Below are 23,794 nucleotides of genomic sequence, written 5' to 3'. Positions count from 1 at the left end.
GAATTGGTTTTTGGAGCAGGCAAGGAGCTGGATGGGGTTTGCCCCTGTCCACACTCTGAGCTCTGGCTTTGTAACTCTGATAACGTAATAACATTTTTTTTTTTTAAAGTCTTTGGAATTGTACCAAATGTCCATGTGGTGTAGGTACACTCACAGTGCGGCTAGGAAGGGGGTTCAAGAATTTTGAGCCAGCGACATTGCAATTTATTTCCAAGTCAGGATGGTAAATGGCTTGGAGGGAAACTTCCAGGTGGTGTTCCCTTGTCTTCTAGATGGTAGTGGTCGTGGGTTTGGAAGGTGCTGCCTAAGCAGCCTTGGTGAGTTCCTTCAGTGCATCTTGTAGCTGGTATACACTGCTGCCACTGTTCACCGGTAGTGGAGGGAGTGAATGTTTGTGGGAGGGCTGCCAATCAAGCGGGCTGTTTTATCCTGGATAGCGTTGAACTTCTAGAGTGTTGTTGGAGCTGCACTCATCCAGACAAGTGGAGAGATTACCATCACACTCCTGACTTTTGCCTTGGAGATTGTGAACACGCTTTGGAGAATCAAGGGGCTGGATTCTCCGATTTTGAGGCTATGTCTCCCACGCCGGCATGGGATCAGTGGCATTTTACAACAGAAAAAAACGTGTAAAATGGCCACCGATCCTCCATTTGGCTGGGGGCTAGCATCAAGGCAGCGTAGAGCACCCGGCTCCAGCTGCTGATCCAGCCCGGAGATTTCCAGGTCCATGGCCTTGCGTGCGCAAGGCGGCAACCTGCAGCGGCCACGCCATGCAACATGGCTCCGGCCGCTCGCCGACCCAGTCTGGGGAATAGTGCCCCCACTTTGGCCGGCTCGCGTGCCCTGGATCACTCCCCAACAGTGCCCCCATATCCTGGCAAATTCCCCCCTGCCCGCAGATCGGCCCTCCCCCGACTGTGGTGCCGCTGGTCTGAGTCCGCAGCAGCCACGCCAAGTTCCCGACGGATGGGACCACACGCGACCGACGCCGTTGAGAACTCGGCCGGTCGGCGATGGAGCATCAGGGGGTGGGCCTCAGGCAATGTCCTGAGGCCATCGATACGGCGTGATGTGTACTCTCTGAGTACGCCTGCTTTGGAGAGTGGGGGTGGGGGGCCAAGCTTCTTGAAAGTGGTGCCGCCCTCGATTTGGTTGTGAATGGGAATTCTCTGGCCAATCGGCGAACGAGTTCGCTGTCGGTGATCGGAGAATCCCACCCAAGATGTGAGTTACTCACTGCAGGATTCCCAGCCTCTGATCTCCTCTGATAGCCACAGTATATATAAGGCTAGCCCAGTTCAGTTTCTGGTCAATGGTAACACCCAGGATGTTGATAGTGGCAGATTCAGCAAGGTAATGCCATTAAATGTTAAAGGGAGATGGTTAGATATTCATCTGCTGGAGATGGTAATTGCCTGGCATTTGTGTAGCACAGCTGACATTTATCAGTCCAAGTCTGAATGTTCTCCAAGCTCTGCTGCATATGGACAGAGACTGCATCAGTATTTGAGGAGTTGTGAAAAGTGCTGAACACGGTGCAGTCATTGTTAAACCCTGTCACTTCTGACCTTATGATGAAAGGAAGGTAGGTTAGTGATGAAGCAGCTGGAGACTTCTGGTGGCGGAAATGAGTGAGTGAGCCGCACATTCGGGGGCTCTCACTCCGGCGGGATTTGAGGACCTGATTCCCCGGTTTTGCGGGACTGAAAGGACGGCCACGGGGAGCTAAGGAGCAAGCAGAGCTGCATGAAACTGCGGGAGAGCAGAAAGCAGCGCAAACGGGTCAGGGCGGACAGAGCAGAAATGGACAGATTGGTTAGGGAAATTCACCGGATAGACGAGGAGCATGCGGGGTCCCCGGGGGAGGACCTACTCAGGGAGAGACGGAGATTGCAGGCGGAACTGGGGGTTCTATCCACGAGTAGGGCCGTGGAATAACTTAGGCAGGCGAGGGGAGTGGTGTATGAGCACGGGGAGAAAGCCAGTAGATTGCTAGCGCAGCAACTCAGGAAGAGGGAGGCGGCCAGGGAAATAAGTAGAGTGGTTGATGGGGAGGGGAGCAGAGTGGAGGACCCGACAGGACTGAATAAGGTATTTCGGGACTTCTATAGTAAGCTGTACACATCAGAACTCCCGGAAGAGCCGGAGGAGATGAAAAGGTTCCTGGATGGACTAACCTTCCCAAAAGGGGACTAGTGGACAGGCTGGCGGCCCCGATTAGAGCAGAGGAGGTATTGGGGGGCCTAAAGGCCATGCAGTCGGGGAAAGCCCCGGGGCCGGATGGATATCCAGTAGAGTTTTACAAGAAGTTTTCGGAGATAGTGGGACCGGTCCTGAAAAGGGTTTTAATGAGGCAAGGGACAGAGGGACCCTGCCGCCACCGATGTCGCAAGCCACCGTCTCGCTGATACTGAAGCGGGACTAGGACCTGGAATACTGCGGGTCATACAGGCCAATCTCCCTGATCAATGTGGATGCCAAGCTCCTGGCCAAGGTCCTGGCGATTAGAATTGAGGACTGCGTACCGGAGGTGATTGGAGACGATCAGACAGGGTTTGTGAAAGGCAGGCAGCTGACAGCTAACTTGAGAAGATTGCTTAATATGATCATGATGCCCCCGACGGGCAAGGAGGTGGAGGTAGTGGTGGCAATGGATGCTGAGAAGGCCTTCGACCGGGTGGAGTGGGGCTATTTGTGGGAAGTGCTTGGACGGTTTGGGTTTGGGGAGGGACTGGTTAATTGGGTCAGACTATTGTACCAGGCCCCAAAAGCTAGCGTTAGGATGAACAGGATAATGTCAGATTATTTCAGACTACATCGTGGGACCAGACAGGGGTGCCCACTCTCCCCGTTGCTGTTCGCGCTGGCCATAGAGCCGCTGGCGATGGTGTTGAGAGCTGCGAAGGGGTGGAAGGGAATGACTAGGGGGGGGGGGGTGGAACATAGGGTCTCTCTCTATGCGGACGACCTGCTCCTGTACGTGTCGGACCCACTGGCCAGGATGGAAAATATACTGGAAACATTGAGGAAGTTTGGCCGGTTTTCAGGGTACAAATTAAATATGGCCAAGAGTGAGATGTTTGAGGTGTAGGTAAGGGGCCAGGAGAATAGACTGAAGGAGCTGCCATTTAGGCTGGCTGGGCAAAGTTTCCGGTACTTGGGGATACAGGTGGCATGAGACTGGGGCAGGTTGCATAAGTTAAATTTGATTAGAGTGGTGGAACAAATGAAGAGGGAGTTTCGGAGATGGGATGCACTCCCACTGTCACTGGCGGGGAGGGTGCAGACTGTAAAGATGACAATCCTCCCTAGATTTCTGTTCATCTTCCAGTGCCTCCCGATCTTTATCCCACGGTCCTTCTTCAAAAGGACTGGCAAAATCATCATGAGCTTTGTCTGGCTGGGAAAATCCCCGCGGGTTTGAAAGGCGATGCTTGAAAGGAGCCACAGCGAGGGGGGACTGGCATTGCCGAGTCTGATCAACTACTACTGGGCGGCTAACATAGCCATGATAAGGAAGTGGATGGTGGGTACGGGGTCTATTTGGGAACAAGGGAGGCGGCTTTGTGCAGGGGCAGCAGTTTGGCAGCTCTGATCACGGCTCCCCTACCGCTGTCACCGGCCAGGTACTCCACCAGCCCGGTAGTGGGGGCGGCCCTGCGGATATGGGGCCAGTGGAGGAGGCATGTAGGGGAGGTGGGTGTGTTTGTCTGGGCTCCAATATGTGATAACCATTGATTCGCCCCTGGGAACATGGAGGGTTTCGAACATGGCTGTGGGCGGTGGTGGGGAGGGTGGGCGATATATTCCTGGAGGGGAGCTTTGCGAGTTTGAGGGGCTTGGAGGAGAAATTTGGGCTGGTAAGGGGAAATGACTTTAGGTACTTACAGATGCTGGACTTTGTCCGCAGACAGGTCCCATCCTTCCCACGCCTCCCGCCAAGCGGGATCCAGGACAGAATAGTCTCTAGAGGAGGAGGAGGAGATGGTAGAGTCTTGGATATCTACTAGGTGCTCATGAAGGGGGAAGAGTCCCAAACGGAGGGACTGAAACTCAAATGGGAGGAGGAGTTTGGCAGGGAGATGGAGGACGGGCTGTGGGCGGAAGCTCTGAGTAGGGTAAATTCAACCGCAACATGTGCCAGGCTTGGCCTGATTCAATTTAAGGTCGTTCACCGGACCCACATGATGGTAGCTCGGATGAGCAAATTCTTTGGGGTAGGGGACAAGTGCGCTAGATGCGCGGGAGGACCAGCGAACCACGTTCACATGTTTTGGGCATGTCCTAAACTTAGGGGGTACTGGAAGGGATTTGCGAGGGTCATGTCCCGGGTGCTGAAAACAAGGGTGGTGATGAGTCCAGGGATGGCAATTTTCGGGGTTTTGGAAGACCCGGGAGTCCAGGGGGAGAAAGAGGCAGATGTTCTGGCCTTTGCTTCCCTAATAGCCCGGCGGCGAATACTGCTGGCATGGAGGGACTCAAAACCCCCGAAGACCGAACTATGGCTTTCGGACATGTCAAGTTTTTTGGGTATGGAAAAAATTAAGTTCGCCTTGAGGGGATCTGTACTGGGGTTCGCCCGAAGGTGGCAACCATTCATCGACTTCTTCGCGGGAGAGTGAACGTCAGCGGGGGGGGGGGGGGGGGGGGGGGGAGGGGGGGCGGGGAAGAGGGGAGGGGGGATATTAGAGTAGAGTAGGAGAGATAAATAGGCAGGTAGTGTCTAAGGGAGAGGAGCGGGCATGTGCAGTATGGTTTAATTGAAGTATTGGTTTTATATTGATGTTTGCACATTTCTGTTATCTGAAACTGTTTACAATGCCAAAAAATACCTCAATAAAATTGTTTGTTAAAAAAAAGTGATGAAGCAGCTGATGATGGTTGGGCCTAGGATGCTATCCTGAGGAACTCCTGCAGTAATGTCTGGCATTGAGATGAATTATCTCAATCACCACAACCATCTTCCTTGTGCTAGGCATGACTCCAACCAGTGGAGAGATTCCCCCATTTCGTTGACTTCTGTTTTTCTCGGGCTCCTTGATGTTGTTTCGTCAAATGCTACCTTGATGTCAAGGGTAGTCACTCTCACCTCACCTCTTGAGTTCAGTTGTTTCTCCTATTTTTAAACTAAGGCTGTAATGAGATCAGGAACTGGGTGGGCCTGGCTGAACCCAACTGAGCTACAGTGAGCAGATATTGCTGAGTAAGTGCTGCTTAATATCACTGTTAATGACCTCTTCCATTATTTTTCTGATGATTGAGAGTGGATGATGGGGTGGCAATTGGTTGGGTTGGATTTGTCCTATTTCTTTTGTACAGGACACATGTGGGCAATTTTCCACATTGCCGGGTAGGTGTCAGTGTAGTCGCTGTACTGAAACAGCTTGGCTAGGGGTGTGAAATACCCTGGAGTGGCAATCAGCATTGGAATACCACTCCAATTCCAGTTTCTTACCTGTAATCCTGTCTCTCCCAACTTTCTGACTCAGACCTGGCAAGATCCAGGCAGAGAAGCTTGTCCCTGAGTCGAGTACAGCCCTATTGAAGGAAAGAAAGCCACAGTCCCTTTTTAATGGAGCAAGCTGCTGTAAAGTAGGTAAGTTAAAGACTCAATCAAGTTTAAAGGTACTTAATGGACCAGGGTGAAAGCTAAGTGTATTAGGTAAGTAGGAGTGATTTGGAGGGGGTGGATGGGGAGAGGTGGAAGGGGATGGAGCCTTGGGGCATGGGGACGGGAGTTTGAATCTCAGGGTGGTTGAGGGGTGATGGCGTCAGACCTCTCGGGGAGTGAGGAGGGGAGGGCTAGAGCCTTGGGCAAGTAGAAGTTGTTGGGTATCTGGGTGGATGGGGGAATGAGTGGAAACAGGCCTAGTGGGGGTTGGTAGGCCTCAGACTGGAGGGATGCACCCTTGGGGAGGGTGTTAGGCCTTATGGGTGTTCTTGGTGAGGGGGTGACTTGGGGTTGGTTAGGTTGGTGGGCGGGGGGGTGAGCAGGGAGGTAGGTGTTGTGGTGTGTTGGGTCTTCAGGGCTTGTTGGGATGTCAGGCCTTGGGGAGGGGGTGCGTGGTCGGGGTAAAGTTGGACCTGGTGGGGGGTTGGAGGAGCAGTCCCCATGAGGGAGTCTTGTGGAGGATATTGAGGAGTCCCATGGTGAATGAAGGGAGTCCTATGTTGGTGAGTGAAGGAGTCCCATGGGGGAGATGGGCAGAGTACCCTCGGCGTGGGGGTGTCTTGGTTGCTGAGAGAGTCTTGTGCAGGGGTCAGTGTGGGTTTGTGCAATAGTTATCCAGAAATTAGCAGTGGTTTTAATTCTTCTAACTTTTCCAGGTAACTTGATATAACCATGTTGGAACCATCCAGTGTTTGTGACTTAAGTAACATCTTTAGATGGTGCCCAGTACAATGCAATTGCCCAGCAGAAGTTTGAATTTCCTGCGCAATTGCTGTCCAAAACCTTACCTTGGAACCTCTGAAGAGGATTCACCAGGGCAACCTTTGGGTAACCCCCTCCCACCACTTCCCTCTTCCTACCCCATCCACCACTTCCCCCTTCCTCTAGGACCTGACTGTGTTCAGGATAAAGGAGCTGATGGGACTATATTTCCTGATCAATATTAATTCCTCAACCAACATTACTCATCAACGAATACTTTGGTCATTAATTGCTCTTGATGGGAACCTACTGTGGTCAAGGCGGCTGCTGTTTCAAACATCGTAGCAATGATACCACTTTAAAAACACTTTGTTGAGCACTTGAGGACGTGAAGGGTGCCATTTCAATGCAAGTTGTTTCTTTCTCCCTGTTGGAAAAAAAAGGTGACGGGTATTTCGTGTGATAAACGAAGCCAGAGTGTTGTGGTCAGAATGACTATTTTCACAACGCCAGAGTCCACTGGGACGCTGGCCGGGGTGGTGTGGAGGCTATCAGATATAAATTAAAGACTCCTGAAACCAAGCCAGCTCATGAATGTATTATTTATCAGGAGCTTTTCAGGAGTGATTTGATGAGCATGGTGTTGGGGAGGAAGAGGAGGTCGGAAGTGCTTTGCAGATTAATGCTGAAAAGTAAATATCCGAGATGTCTTAAACTGGGCATTCTGAGATACATTTATTTGTACAAAAACAGAAAGGGGTTACTCTGCAAAGGTCGGGCTGCATCTATGCAGAGGGAAAGGGAGTTAATGTTTTGTTGTTTGGGGGGGAGGTGTTTATCTGAGATAAGTAACGGGAGTTGGGGTGAGGCACAGTCAGGGGCAAGGGAGGGTCACAAGTTAGTTTGCAGTCAGACCTCTCCCCGGTGAGTAAGTGCATTTGCGCAACATGTGCTCCGGATCGCAGTTAAGAAGTAAAACAAATTTTTCAAGCGAATGTTTCACTGCACGGGCAAGTGTGAGTGAGCGTGGCTGAGGAAATGGCCAGACGATAGTATCCTTTCCGGCGGGGAGGGGAGGCTCAGTGTGTGTTCTCTCTCTCGTACACTGATTGAGCTGCTCGGCGCTGCCTTGACTTTTCCCAGCCGAGAGTGTCCTGCCCAAGAAGGTACAGTCATTGCCATTGGAGGCGTCAGAGGGAACAGCCCCGATCAAATTGAATCTCGAGATGGAAATAGCCACGCTGCCTGTGAATGCTGACAAACAGCACCAGCCCCTGGAGCCTGAGAGCAGAGGAAAGGGGGGTGAGGGGGAGGGGAGGGGAGGCAGAGCCCCCCTTTGTAAAGCAGGAATCTGGGAATGCATTTGGACTGGAGCTATGTGATGCCTCTGCCGCTTGAGGTGATGTGGCTGAGGGGCAGAGATGCGAGTTGTTCGCCTGTGAGTATTTTCCATGTTGCATTTGGTTCAATTCCACGGCGCATTTTGACTTTGATGCCTCGCATCAGACCGCCGAGGGTCTGGGAAAAGGCACCAAGAAAGCCAGTGGGGAATTCGCAATTAAACTGCTGCACCCACAGAATAGTGGGGGCGTGGGACTGGCTGACACAAGGGAGAGAGTGGTGGAAGCGAATAGTCCAGATTACTTTAATGGAAAACTGGACAACTTTCTGAGGCAGGAGGAAATAGGTGCTTACAACGATAGATTTAGACCAGCAAGGCTGAGAGGAGGCTGGGCTGGACCATAAAACCAGCATGGACTTATTGGGCCGACTGGCCACATATTTGATGTAATCCTGCATTCAACAGCAGGGGGAGGGAAGGGGTTTGCAATTAGGAGACACTAGTCCATAAATATACTAAGCACTGGTGTTGGGGGATGTGTGTTCACTCAGAGCGAAATTTGCCAAAGACTGCTCTTCCCCCTTTTCGGAGAGTGCTGACTGGTGGTGATTTAACCTGAGGGTTGCCATTCCAAGAGGGGCAAGGTTGAGAAGGCAGGGCCTTCATGAATAACCTTAGCCTGTACAGGAATGAACCCATGCTGTTGGTGTGTTGGTGTTGTTCCACATCACAAACTAGCCGTCCAGCCAACTGAGCTAATCGACCCCCGGGCCACTATATGGAATATTCTTTCAGAAGGCTGAAATAATCGAATCCCTACAGTGCAGAGGAGGCCAATCAGCCCATCGAGTCTGCACCAACCCTTCGAAGGAGCACTTAGGCCCAATCCCCACACTAGCCCTGTATCCCCAATTTAGCATGGTCAATGCACCTAACTTGCACATCTTTGGACTGTGGGAGAAACCAGAGCACCTGGAGGAAACCAACGCAGACACGGGGAGTAAGTGCAAACTCCACACATTCACCCAAGGTCGGAATCGAACCAGGGTCCCTGCCACTGTGAGACAGCAGTGCTAATCACTGTGCCACCGTGCCGCCCCATGAATTAGCCATGGTTCAGTGGTAGCACTGTCGCCCCTGAATGTTGTGGACTCTAGGGTCCACTCTGGAGATTTGTAGCGGGATTCTTGATGGTGGGATCCTCCGCTTCACCGGCAGTGCACTCACGCCCACGGATTTCCCCATGGTGTGGGGGTGGCCACAATGGGAATCCCCAAGGGCTGGCTACCGAGACGGGGGATCCTGCTGTTAGCGGGGGCGGGCTGCACCAGAAAACAAATCTCGCCCAATAGCTCCAATCTAATGTGACACTGAGGGAGTGCTGAATCTTTGAGAGGTGCTGTCATTTCAGATGAGATGTTTTAGTGAGGCCCTGCCTATTCTCTCCGAAAAGATCTGATGGCTCTACTTTGAAGAATGGGGGTGGATATTTATCTCTCAGCCAATTGCTGTTTGTGGAAGTTGCTGTGTGCAAATTGACCGCTGTGTTTCCTACCTTGGATCAGTAATTCCCTTCACTCCATTGGTTGTGCAATACTTTGTAATGTTCTGAGATTGTGAAAGCTGTTACATAAATGTTAGTCTTCAACCAGAGGTTAGATGCTACATTTGGAAATGATGCGATCACTGGATGAATGAATTAAGGCTCAGTGGTGCACAGTAATTATTTTGTTATTTAAAAAAAAAAGACAAGTGGCTACAGCACTGAAAAACAAAGTGAAAACTTTGCTCTTTCATATAGGAACTTAGGAGCAAAAGTAGGCCATTCAGTCCCTTAAGTGTGCTCCACCATTCAATAAGGTCCTGGCTTGTATTCTCAGCTCTACTTTCCTCTGAACCGTTGACATCAAAAGTATCACTGTATGGGAATACTCAGTCAGGGCCCTCCTAAGAACATTCAGAGTGTTTTTTCTTCAATTCGCCCTGTGTGAGATGTATTGCATAATGGATTGAATTCTTCATAAAATGTTTGGGTGCATTTGGTTTCTTCCTGTCTTGCTTCAGCTCATGCCACCTACAGTCCGAGGGATATCTTGTGCCGGATTCTCCGCCCCACCACACCAGTTTTCTGCCCCCGCCGGCAGCTGGATTCTCCGTCCCGCCAGCCGGCCAATGGGGTTTCCCATTCTGGGCAGCCCCTCGCCGCAGGGAAAGCCTCTGGCGAGGGTGCGCTGCGGGCACAATGGAGAATCCCGACCACAGAGAATCCAGCCCTCACCTTCCATTCCCCTTTTAATCATATTCAGCAATTAACCACTATGCATGCTTGACTAACACATCTTTGCTTCTCTTGCCTCAGTGTTATCCAAGATGGGCTTAATTGACCGTGGCTATGAAACAATGCTTGGCAGCTCTGTGGGCTAATTCACTCCTATGGTAAAATATAGCACCACCAGCGACTTTATCCAGCATCTTCAAGGAGCAACATTTTCAGAAGTGCTTGTGTTATCCAGGCAGGGAGTTTGGGAACTGCAAAAATAGACATTTATGAACTGTTCCACTTCTTGAACAGAAAGAATGGAGTACCTGTAGTATTAATCATGGTGATTTGTCCTGTCCAATATTTATCCCTCAATCACAAAAGGGACATAGTATCACACTGCTGGCTGTAGGAGCTTGCTGTGTTCTAATTGGCTTCTGAGTTTCCCACATTAGTACTCTTCAGAAGTAATTAATTGGCTGTAAAACACTTTGGGACACTCTATGGTCATGGAAGGTGCTATATAAATGCAAATACCGCTGTGGCAATGTACGCAATTGCTGCCATTTGTTTTAGTGAATTAATTCATGCAATCATTCATTATGCAATAGATGTTTTTGCTCCAAACTGCCCGCATTACTGAAAAGACTCAGTTCCTTCCATTGTGCAATCTGACACCACTCAGGAAAGTTTAGCCGGAAGATTCAAAGTTAAACTGGTGCCGTGTTGGAACTGTTAAAACATTTTGGGGAAAAAAGTGATAAATGATGAGGTGCCCACTAACTGTTTCACGGGAAGTGATTTTAATTGTTGTGGGGATGGGGGCACATTGAGGGTTCAATCTTTGTAAGGTAGTCATTGGAATCACGAGCTTAAACTTCGTAAACCTTTTAAGAAATAAGGTACAAGACACAATTCAGGTTTTTCAGCAGTACTGTTTCTAGAACATTTAAACAGTGTAGTTACTGTTAGAATCTCTTTTGCTGAACATCAATCACACTGCGACCAAAAGTTGTTTCTAAGCCCAGTTTTTCTAAGTCTATGTTTGTGCACACTTATTGCCACAACAATGGGAAGTTGTGACAGTGAGAACTACCTATAACTTCATCAGAAAACTAAAAAACATTGAACTGTTTGAAGAGGACTAGTTTAAAAAAAATACAAGGAAATGGCTGCCACAGGTTACCTGATGTCTGAAATTGTAAACTAATCACTTGTGTGGAAGATTCCTCTATATATTGCACTGGCTGCCTTGACCTGCATAGAATTGCACACCTGGGGTTGTCAAGGTCCACTTCAAAGAAGCACTCTTGAAAAGAAGGCATGAAAAGTACAAAGTTTGGGAGTTCACAGAATTGTTACAGCAAAGAAGGAGGCCTTTCGGCTCATCATGTCTGTACTGGCTCTCCAAATGAGCATTATAACTTAGTGCCATTCCTCTGCCATTTCCCTATACCCCTGAATACTGTTTCCATTGATATAATCATCTAATGCCCTCCTGAATGCCTCGATTGAACTTGTCTCCACCACACTTCCCAGCAGTGCATTCCAGACCTGAATGACTCCTGTGAAAAAGTTATTCCTCACATCACATTTGCTTCTTTTGAAAATCTCTTTAAGCCTGTGCCCTCTCATTGATCCTTAATTTATGAGTGGGAACAATTTCTCCTATCTAAAAAAACCTTTGTTGTAACCAACCGAAAGGGGATAAATAAAGGTGAGCCAATTCACTATCCCCCCCCTCCCCCCATTCATAGTAATATTATAAATTTCTGCTGCAGTCCTTCACTCACATGGTAGGAACTCTTTCACATAATCAATCTGATGTGTAGACTGCTGAATAACCCATTCAGACTAGATTGATACCAGCTGAGCAGGGTTGTTGAGACTCCAGAGGCAGCAAAGACTGCCATTTGTTTACATGATGAAAAATCGCTGCCTGAAGTTTTTTGCTCAAGACGTTTGATGGAAAGTCTCCCATTTAAGGAATAATTGTAACTGGACACTGGCTAGAAGGAAACTGATGGTCTGAATTGTCCTGCCTCATTATGTCATTTTTCTCTTGAATTTGTTGGCCGATAAGTTACCCCAAATCCCAGCTAGATTGACACTTGCGGGCGTATTTGACCAGAATTCAGCATTAATTTGACACAAAGCCTGGAGACAGGTATACAGTTCTGATTCTTATGATTCCAGATATAATGACCAGCTCACTGGTCACCTGTAATAATATCACCAAGTTTGGTTTGAGAATGGAAGGATAAGGAGTGACCCTAATAAAGGAAGGATTAGAGAGAGAGATAGAGAATTGAACAAAGAACAAAGAAAAGTACAGCACAAGAACAGGCATTCGGCCCTCCAATCCTGTGCCGATGGCTTTATCACAGTAACTGCATTGCAGTGTGGTAAGCCTACTTGTGACAATAAAGATTATTATTATCATTATCATGGTGTCCTATCTAAAAAAAACTACCTCCTGCGCTTACTCGGTCCATATCCCTCTATTTCCTCCATCCAGTTGCCTCTTAAATGTTGTTCATGTGCCTGTTTCCACCACATCCTTTGGCAGTGCATTCCAGGCACCCACCACTCTCTGGGCGAAAAACCTACCCCGCACATCTCCCTTAAACATTCCCCTGCTCACCTTGAGCCTGTGCCCCCTTGTAATTGACACTTCCACCCTTGGAAAAAGCCTCTGACTATCCACCCTGTCTATGCCTCCCATAATTTTGTAGACGTCTATCAGGTCTCCCCTCAGTCTCCATCTTTCCAGTGAAAACAATCCTAGTTTATTCAAACTCTCCTCGTAGCCAACATTGATACCTTGATACCAGGCAACATCCTGGTGAACCTTCTTTGCACTCTCTCCAAATGTTCCACGTCCTTCTGATAATGTGGTGACCAGAACAGCATGCAATACTCCAAATGCGGCCTAACCCAGGTTTTATATAGCTGCAACATGATCTCCCAAATCTTGTACTCAGTGCCCGGTTGATGAATGCAAGCATGCCGTAAGCCTTATTAATCACCTTGGCTACCTGTGTTGCCACTTTTAGGACCTGCACACCCAGATCTCTCTATGTCACTGTTCTTAAGGGTTCTGCCATTTACAATATAATTCATACCTTGATTTGATCCTCCAAAATGCGTCACCTCATATTTGTGAGGATTAAACTCCCATCTGCCATTTCTGTGCCCAAGTCCCTAATCTATCTATAGCCTTTTGTATCCTCTGACCATCCTCGGCACTATCAGCAACTCCGCCAATCTTCGTGTTATCCACAACCTTACTAATCAGACCACTCGCATTTTTCTCCAGATCATTTACATATACTACAAACAACAGAGGTCCCAGCATTGATCCCTGCAGAACACCGCTAGCTACAGATCTCCATTCTGAAAATCACCCTTCCACCGCTACTCTCTATCTTCTATAACAAAGCCAGTTCTGTATCCATCTCGTCAGCCCACCCCGATTCCCATATGATTTTAATTTTTGTAGCAGTCTGCCATGTCAAACGACTTACTAAAGTCCATAGAAACTACATCCACAGCCCTCCCCTCATCAAGTTTCTTTGTCACCTCTTCAAAAAACTCAATCAAGTTGGTGAGACATGACCTTCCCCATACAAAACCATGCTGCCTGTCACTTAACTAGTCAATTTTTCTCCAAATGTGCATGTATCCTGTCTCTCAGTATCTTTTCCAAAAGCTTCCCAACACTGATGTCAGGCTCAACGGCCTATAATTTGCTGGATTGTTCCTGCTTCCTTTCTTAAACAAGGGAACATTGGCTATTCTCCAGTCCTCTGGAACCTTGCCTGTGGTCAAAGAGGATGTGAAGATACCTGTTACGGCCCCAGCTATTTCTTCCCTTGCCTTCCGCAGTAATCTGGGATAGATCCCATCCGGCCCCGGGGACTTGTCTACCTTAGAACAGTGCGCTAAACAGCTGGCTTGTAATGCCGAACAAGGCCAGCAGCACGGATTCAATTCCCGTTCCGGCCTCCCCAAACAGGCGGCGGAATGTGGCGACTAGGGGCTTTTCACTGTAACTTCATTGAAGCTACTGGTGACAATAAGCTATTATTTTTTTTTTTTAAGAATATTTTATTAAGGTATTTGAAAATTTTTATAACAGTAACATAAACAATGACATCAACATGGTAAAATAAACATTTCCCCCCCCAGCCCAATCTTCACACACCTCAACCATACAACAACAATCCCACCCCCCCTTTGGAATACTGCTTCTGCTGACATTTTAATTTCCCCCGAGAAAGTCGACGAACGGCTGCCACCTCCGGGAGAACCCTAACATTGACACTCTTAAGGCAAACTTTATTTTCTCGAGACTGAGAAACCCAGCCATGTCACTAACTCAGGACTCGGGGGCTTTGAGTCCCTCCACATTAACAAGATCCGTCTCTGGCCTACCAGGGAGGCAAAGGCCAAGACGTCGGCCTCTTTCGCCCCCTGAACTCCTGGGTCTTCCAACACTCCAAAGATCGCTACCTCCAGACTCAGCACCACCCATGTTTTTAGTACCGTGGACATTGCCTTAGCAAAATCCTGCCAAGCTTCGGGCATGCCCAAAACATGTGGACATGATTTGGTGGGCTTCCCGCGCACCTCGCACACCTATCCTCAACCCCGAAGAACTTACTCATCCTAGCCGCTGTCATGTGTGCCCGATGGACTACCTTAAATTGTATCAGGCTGAGCCTGGCGCATGATGAGGAAGTATTAACCCTGCTTAGGGCATCCGCCCACAGCCCCACCTCTATCTCTCCTCCTAGCTCGTCCTCCCACTTGCCCTTAAGCTCCTCCACCGGAGTTTCCTCCGCCTCCGAAAGCTCCTGGTAAATATCCGATACCTTCCCCTCTCCCACCCATGTGCTAGAGACTACTCCATCCTTTATCCCCTGTGGCGGCAGCAGCGGAAAGGCTGGCACCTGTTTTCTCAGGAAGTCTCGTACCTGCAAATACCTAAAACCATTCCCTGCTGACAATTTAAATTTATCCTCCAAGGCTTTCAAGCTGGGAAAACTCCCGTCTATAAATAGATTCCCCATCCTTCCAATTCCTGCCCTCTGCCAACTCCGGAACCTGCCATCTAGCCTACCTGGTACAAACCTGTGGTTATTATAAATCGGGGTCCAAATCAATGCTCCCTCCACTCTCTTATATCTCCTCCACTGCCCCCAGATCTTCAGTGCCGCCACTACCACCGGACTTGTGGAGTATCGGGCCAGCGAGAATGGCAGAGGTGCCGTTACCAATGCTTCCAGACTGGTGTCTTTACATGACGCCGCCTCCATCCGCTCCCATGCCGATCCCTCCCCCACTACCCACTTCCTAATCATGGCTATATTGGCCGTCCAGTAGTAATTGCAGAAGTTCAGCAGCGCCAACCCACCCTCCCCCCGATTGCGCTTCAGCAACACTTTCTTCACTCGCCCACACAAAGCCCAAAATAATCTTATTCACCCGCTTGAAAAAGGCCTTAGGGATGAAGATGGGGACGCACTGAAAGACAAACAGAAATCTGGAGAGACCGTCATTTTCACGGTCTGTACCCTCCCCGCCAGTGATAGCGGGGGCATGACCCATCTCTTCAAGTCCCCTTCCATTTGTTCCACCAACCGGGATAGGTTTAACTTGTGTAGACCTCCCATTCCCGGGCCACCTGGATTTCCAGATATCGAAAGCTCCTCCCTACCATTCTAAGGGTTAGTCTCTTCTCCTGTCTTGCCTGGATCACGAACATCTCACTTTTCCCCATGTTCAATTTATGCCCCGAAAAATTGCCAAATTCCCCCAAGATTTGCAATACGTCCCCCATCCCCTCCAACGAGTCCGAAATGTACAAGAACATGTCATCTGCGTAGAGTGAGACCCGGTGCTCCACCCCCATCCCCCCCACCGAACCAGTCCTATCCAGTTCCTAGAGGCTCTTCACGCCATGGCCAATGGCTCTATGGCCAGAGCAAACAGTAACAGGGAGAGGGGGCACCCTTGCCTCGTTCCTCGGTGTAGTTCAAAATGCCCCGACCTCAGCCGGTTCGTATGCACACTTGCTACTGGTGCCTGATAGAGCAACCGCACTCAGTCAATAAAGCCCTCACCAAACCCAAACCTTCCCAGCGCCTCCCACAGGTAATTCTACTCCACCCGATCAAATACCTTCTCTGCATCCATCGCTATCACCACCTCCACCTCCTCTCTTTCTGAGGGCATCATAATAACATTGAGAAGCCTTCAAACATTGGCCTTGAGTTGCCTGCCCTTTACAAATCCCGACTGCTCTTCCCTATCACTCCCGAGACACAGTCCTCTATCCTTGTGGCCAGTACCTTAGCCAGCAGTTTGACATCCACATTCAGTAGAGAAATCGGCCTGTGTGACCCGCATTGCTCCGGATCCTTCTCCTGTTTCAGGATCAATTAAATCGAGGCCTGCGACATTGTTGGAGGGAGGACTCCCTTCTCCCTTGCTTCATGAAATGTCCTCACCAACAGTGGGCTCAATATCTCTGAAAACGTCTTTTAGAATTCCACCGGGTAGCCATCAGGCCCCGGGGCCTTGCCCGACTGTATGCCCTCCAGCCCCTTGATTATTTCCTCAAAATCAACTGGGGCTCCCAGCCCCTCCACCAGGTCCTCCTCCACCCTCAGGAACCTCAACTGATCCAGAAATTGCCTCATCCCCTCCACCCCAGCCGGGGGTTCCGACTCATATAATTTACTATAAAAGTCCTTAAACACCTCGTTCACCCCCGCTGGGTCCAGGACAGTATTATCGTCTCTACTCTTTACCTATCTCGCTGGCTGCCTCTCTTTTCCTGAACTGGTGCACCAACATTCTGCTTGCCTTTTGCCTGTACTCATAGATCGCCCCTCTTGCCTTCCTCAACTGTTCCACTGCTTTCTCTGTGGTCAACAGCCCAAACTCCACCTGTAACCTCCGCCGCTCCCTCAGTAGCCCCGCAACCAGGGCCTCCGAGTATCTCCTGTCCACCTGGAGTATCTCCTCCAGTAATCTATCCCTCTCAGCCCGTTCTACATTTTCTCTGTGGGCCCGTATCGAGATTAATTCCCCTCTGATTGCTGTCTTCAAAGCTTCCCTGACCGTCGCTGCAGAGACCTCCCCCGTATCATTTGTTTCCAGGTAGTTCTGGACGGACTTGTTAACCCGTCCACAGATCGCTTCATCCGCTAGCAACCCCACATCCAGTCTCCACAGAGGGCGTTGCCCTCTCTCCACACTAACTCGTAGATCCACCCAGTGCGGGGCATGATGCCGAGTACTCAGTGTCCACCACCTTCGGTATTAGCGCCCTTCTCAGAACAAAAAAGTCGATGCGAGAATATACCTTGTGGACATGTGAAAAAAAGGAAAACTCCTTCGTCCTAGGCCGTGCAAACCTCCATGGGTCTACGCCCCCCCATCTGTTCCATAAACATCTTCAATTCCTTTGCCGCAGCTGGCCTCCTCCCTGTCCTGAATTTTGACCGGTCCAATTCCGGATCAATGACTGTGTTGAAGTCCCCTCCCATGATCAGGTTATGTGACTCTAAGTCTGGGATCTTACCTTACACCTGTCTCATAAATTTCACATCGTCCAATTCGGAGTATATATGCTCACAAGTACCACCCGCACCCCTTCCAGCTTTCCACTCACCATTATGTACCTGTCTGACACGATTCTCCCTGCCTCGAATGCCACTCGTTTGCTGATCAAGATTGCCAACCCCCTGGTCTTTGAGTCCAGTCCTGAGTGGAACACTTGGCTAACCCACTCTTTCCTCAATCTCGTCTGGTCTATAACCTTTAGCTGTGTCTCTTGTAGCATTGCCACGTCCGCCTTCAGTTCCCTCAAATGCTTGAACACGCGAGCCCTCTTGACTGTCCCATTCAGTCCTCTCACGTTCCATGTGATCAGCCTGGATGGGGGGTTCCAACCCCCCCCCCTTGCCGACTAGCCATCACCCTTTTTAGGCCAGCCTCGAGCTTGCTTCCCGCTTCCTCGAGTTCCCACTCGGGCTGTCGCCGTTCCCGATTTCCCCTAGTAACAGTTCCTCCCCTGTCAGCAAAGCAGCTCCCTCCCTCCCCCTCCCCCTAGCAACAACACTAGAGACCCAATCCCCCAAGTCAAGCTCCAGCTTAACACCTGCTCATCCCCCACTGTGCTTCCGAGAGTCAGCTGACTCGATAGCTCCCGCCCCTGGCACCAAGCAGTCTGCCTCTCTAATGTACTCTCCTCTCTCCCCCCCACATGAATAAACATTTTAAAAGCATCACATTCCTCAGTGAACAAACAACAGAAAAAACAGTGATGAAACAGTCACTTTAGAAAAGTAGTCACCCAAAAAGCAGAACCAAATTCAAAGCCCCCCCCCGCCTAACAAGGTCCCTTCAAGACAGATCAACCTTTAACCATCCACACAGCCATTATTTCACATAGAACTACTTAAATTTATACAATCCAGCACCACAAATCGCTGCCACAGTACTTCTCCAAGGCTCAAGTGTCTTTTAATTCGCCTCCAGCTTCATTTCTTTAATAAAGGTCCATACTTCGTCTGGTGTTTCAAAGTAGAAGTCCTGTTCCTCATGTGTGACCCACAGAGGGTTGTTTTTGCCGGATTGAACCCAGCTCACCTCTTGGCCAAATCCGCTCCCAGGTCCTGAATGATGCGCAACTCACTAGACTTGGTATTAGGGAATGAGCCAGACCAGGTGAATGATGTTTCACTTGCTACTCCGTTCTTTCTTGGCCCACCGCAAAACATGTTCCTTGTCCATGAAACGGTGAAAACGTACCACCATGGCCCTTGGCGTTCGCTCTGGGCTTCCTCACGAGGGCTCTGTGCGCTCTGTCCAATGCCAGGGGCCGAGGGAACACCCCAGCCCCCATCAACTTCTCCAACATGTCCGTCACATAGGCACTCGCACCCGATCCCTCACTGCCTTCAGGGAGGCCAATAATTCTGAGATTCTGCCTCCTGGACCTATTCTCCAGGTCCTCCAGCTTCTCCTGCATTCTTTTCTGGCGGTCATTCATCATCCCCACCTTGCTTTCCAGCACGGTTACATACTCCTCGTGCTCGGACAACTTTTGTTCGACCTCCTGGATCGCTCTCCTGTGGGTTTCCTGAATCTGAACCACTTCATCAATCAAAACCTTAATTGGGTCCAGCGTGTCCTTCTTCAGCTTGGCGAAGCAATCCTCGAAAAACTTCACCAGCTGCTCCGTCGACCACTGTGCCGTCTCCTTGCAGCCCTTGCTCTCCGCCATGCTGTCCTGTGTTACCAGCTCTGCTTGCGACTCCCTTATAGGACTTTGTCATCTCACACGGCCACTTCTGGTCCAATTCTCCATACATCGGAGGGGGATTTCTCCTTACTATCTCACTCTTCACTGATTTATACCATAAAATCCGAAAAAAACAGGGGAAAAAGGTCCAAAAGTCCGTTACAGGCGGGAGCTATCAAATGTGCGACCTACTCCTCCATGGCCGCCACCGGAAGATTATTATTATTAATGTAATTTAGGATAGTCAATACTTCCTTCTTTGAAATATTGAAGTTTTCAAGAGAGTTCACACACCTATCCCTGACCTCAACATCCGCCATGTCCTCCTCCCTGATGAACACTGATACAAAGTACTCATTAAGGATTTCACCCACTTCTGTGATTCCACGCATAACTTCCCTCCATTGTCCTTAAGTGGGCCTACTCTTTCACTTGCTACCCTCTTACTCCTAATATATGCATAAAAAGCCTTGGGATTCTCCTTGACCATGTTTGCTAAAGACTTTTTATGGCCCTTTTAGCCGTCCTAATTCCACGTTTAAGATCCTTCCTACTTTCATTGTACTCCTCAAGGGGTTTGTCAGTTTTTAGATGCCCAGACCTATCGTATGCTTCCTTTTTCCTTTTGACTAAGCTGACAATTTCCCTCGTCATCATGGTTCCCGAATCCTGCCATTTCTAACTTCATTTTTGTGTCCTGCACTTCAATCAGCTGGCCTTTAAAAGCATCCCACATGTCAGACATGGATTTCCCCTCAAATAGCCGCTCCCAATTCGCATTCCCCAGTTCCTGTCTAATTTGGATGTAATTGGCCCTGGCCCAATTAAGCACCCTCATCCCGTGGGCCATTCTCGTCCTTATCCATGACGACTCAAAATCTTATGGAATTATGGTCGCTGAGCTCAAAATGCTTCCTCACTGAAACATCATTCACCTGGTCTGGCTCATTCCCGAATACTAAGTCTAGTATTGCCCCTCCCTGGTTGGATTGTCAACATACTGTATCAAAAAGCCCTCCTGGATACATCTAACAAATTGCTCTCTATCCGAGCCCCTGGCTGTAAGGGATTCCCAGTCAAGAGAAAGAAAGTATAGGGAAAGTCTCTCATCAAACGGGAGTGGGCAAAGCGAGAGATTATTTTGGAGAGAGGTTAAATAGCAGAGACACTATTGGGACAGGAAAACACAATGCAGAGGAAAGGGCTGTGTGAAGCAGGACATAACCGAGTGGGTGAAATGTACTGCGATGGGGGTGAAAGGCAAGAATCTATTGGAGATATGTTGGTCTAGTTGAGGTGGAAGGAAATAGAGAGAGCAATTGTAGGAAGAAATATAATTTTGTATTTTACAATAATTTCTGTGTGCTGTCATTGAGAAAAGAACAGGGGGTGCGGTTGGTGGTGGAGGGGTAACAGGGACAACAGAGGGTCTGGACAAAAATCCTCAGCCCCAATGTCAAGTTGGAGTTGTGTTGCTGGTGCAGACTGTGATGAGAGAGGAGACACAGGGGGCGCGATTCTCCACTCCCACGGCGGTTGGGAGAATCGCCTGGGCCACCAAAATTTCCCGGGCCGCCGGTCCGGCGCCCTCCCGCGATTCTCCCAAGCGGCGGGAACGGCCCCGTCGAGTTTTGTGGGCCGCAGGCCGGAGAATCGCCGGAGACACCCAAAATGGCGATTCTGCGGTACCCCCGCTATTCTGAGGCCCGGATGGGCCGACCGGCCAGGCCAAAACGGCGGGTTCCCCCCGGCGCCATCCACACCTGGTCGCTGCAGTCGTGAGCGGTGTGTGAATGCTGGGGGGGGCGGCCTGCGGGGGGGGGGGGGGGGCGAGGGGGGATCCTGCACCGGGGGTACCTCAGATGTGGGGTGGCCCGCGATCGGTGCCCACCAATCGTCGGGCCTTCCTCTCTGAAGGAGGACCTCCTTCCTTCGCGGCCCCTCAAGATCCGTCAGACATCTTCTTGCGGGGCGGATTTAGAGAGGACGGCAACCACGCATGCGCGGGTCCAACCCGCGCATGCGCGGATGATGCCCATTACGCGGCGCCGTTCGCGTCATCTATGCGGCGCCGCTTTTACGCGGGCGACAAGCCCTGGCACGTGTAGATGACGCGGCCCCGATCCTAGCCCATTGTCAGGGCCTGAATCGGTCGGGACCGGGGCCGTTCCGCGCCGTCGTGAACTTCGACGGTGTTCATGACGGCGCAGGAGTGGAGAATCCCGCCCAGGGTCTATGCGAAAAATGTGAGTACAAGATTGATGTTTGAACCCTGAATGTTAAACCTTTTATCTGTGAACAACAGGATGGTCACACAGAGATACATCAAGATGATAATGAGAGTAAGTGTTTGAGAGATGGATGGAGAAAGGGGCAATGAGAGTGTAAGGCAAACAGAAAGCCAGTAAAAAGGGAGACGTAGACCTTCAAACGGTTACAGCCAATGATAAAAATCATTCATTGCTTCATCGTGCTCTTGTGAGGAACATTGCCAATTGGTGACGGAGACAGGAATACTTTGTAGGGAGAGGAGGTTCCGTTTGGGAGGCTGGGAGTGGATAGGAGGGAGATGGGGCGGAGGGACAGGTGATGGAGAGTAGGAGGAGAGATTAGGTTGACTAGGCCTGCAGACACTGGAGCTTAAATGAATGGGAAGGGACCTCGTTGAAACGTTTAAAATTCGAACAGACTGGATGCAGGGTGATGTTTCCTCTGGCTATAACAAGGGGTCACAGTACCAGGATACAAGGTAGACCATTTAGGACTGAGATGAGAAGAAACCTCTTCATTCAGAGTTGAATCTGTGGTGTTCTCTATCCCAGAAGGCTGTGGAAACCAAGTCACTGAATAGAGTTAAGAAGGAAATAGATTTCTGGACTCTAAAGACATCAAGGGGTGTGAGGAGAGAGCGGGAGTATGATATTGAGATAGAGGATCAGCCATGATTATATTGAATGGCAGAGCAGGCGCAAAGGGACAAATAACCTCCCTCTGCTCCTAATTTCTATGTTTCTGAAATTAGCCAGGGCGTATAACAGGTGGCCATTCTACTATTGCCTGATTTACTTACAAAGTTGAAAGTTGAACCTGATACTGATGAAATGAAGAATCAAGCCTGCTAATATGTACAATTTCCTGACTAAAGTGCTTATTTAATTGAACTCTTTTTCATAAAATAGATTTATATGCAGTTCTGTCAGATTTCAAATGTGTTTGTCCTTACAATAAGATTGTCCTCTTTGGAGTATAACTGATGAAACTTTACAATATTTAGTTAATATCACAGCATCAAGGGAGCAAATGAACAAAGTCCAATTATTTGTGGAGCATCAATTATTTAGCTAAACTGCAGCTGTTCAAGATGCAATACTAAATGATGTTAGATCCAGAGACACAAAGAAACATTTCATAATAGGTTGATTGATTGCCTCGCTAACTACTGCTTTAAGAAAACAGTAAATATCAGAAAAAGTGTTCCTTCTTATTTGTGCAATGGCCTGTGAATAGTGCAGAGCTGTTGTGCGTGCCCGCAGGCTCGATGCAGTTATTTTTGATCTCTGGTATATTGTAATAAACTGAAATTCAAAATTAATGACGTAAGATACTGAAAAAACCCTTGAAAGCTAATTGTTCCATGTTTGTAACATTAATGGACTATTTGCATGTGGGATCCATCAAAGACTGATCTCAATTATTTATTTATTTTAAAAAAAAATTTAGAATACCCAATTCATTTTTTCCATTTAAGGGGCAATTTAGCGTGGCCAATCCACCTAGCCTGCATATTTTGGGTTGTGGGGGCAAAACCCACGCAAACACGGGGAGAATGTGCAAACTCCACACGGACAGTGACCCAGAGCTGGGATCGAACCTGGGACCTCGGTGCCGTGAGGCAACAGTGCTAACCCACTGCGCCTCCTTGCTGCCCATCTGGTCTCAATTATAATGAAAAATAATGACCCATCATCTTGTATTTCCCAAATGTGGATTGGATAACAACATATGAAAGGCAGGTTGAGTTCATGTGAATTTAATGCAAGAGCAGGGAAGAGCTTGCATTTATATAACACATTTCACGGTCCTTTCACAGCCCTATTTTGGCCCTTCCCGACGGCGACGCCCTCCCCGTGGTGGGTTCCCCGGCGGTTGGGTAGGTGAGCCATATAAAATGCCATAGATCTCGGCTGGAGAGGGTGATCCCGCTGGCAGTCAAGGTCGAGCTGCCGGAAATCCGCTCCATTTGAGGAAGGGGTTGTGAGTCTGTGTGTGTAATGGGGCGAGTGGGGGGTGGGAGGTGGTGGGTGGGGGTGTGACTCCCAGCCAATGAATTTGTTTTGAAGTCTGGTTGTTGTAATTGATCCCAAAACGTAAAATGTCAGGGCTTCAGTGACCATGATGGCCACCTGGAGTGGGGTATCCTCCTCTGTCACTTGGTGCCAGGTCCGCAAGGACATGGCACAAGTGCCGCACCATCTCCTTGTTGAGGCGGAGCCTCCT

At 49.3% G+C, this 23,794-nt stretch overlaps 1 protein-coding gene across 2 annotated transcripts in view; it reads left to right on the top strand.

Annotated features, from left to right (window-relative positions):
- The first annotated feature begins 7,402 nt into the window (after nucleotides 1-7,402).
- LOC140393051 (monocarboxylate transporter 12-like) overlaps nucleotides 7,403-23,794 on the top strand; it is a 215,666-nt gene continuing 199,274 nt past the window's right edge. The window contains exon 1 of one of the 2 annotated variants that reach the window (XM_072479006.1): nucleotides 7,403-7,814. The gene's annotated coding sequence lies outside the window, so the exon portion shown is untranslated. The remainder of the gene's footprint in view (nucleotides 7,815-23,794) is intronic. The other variant, XM_072479001.1, reaches the window with a different exon arrangement.

The sequence above is a fragment of the Scyliorhinus torazame genome, chromosome 16 (genome assembly GCF_047496885.1).
Source record: "Scyliorhinus torazame isolate Kashiwa2021f chromosome 16, sScyTor2.1, whole genome shotgun sequence".
Lineage (NCBI taxonomy): Eukaryota > Metazoa > Chordata > Chondrichthyes > Carcharhiniformes > Scyliorhinidae > Scyliorhinus > Scyliorhinus torazame.
This window is presented reverse-complemented; position numbering and strand designations above follow the sequence as displayed.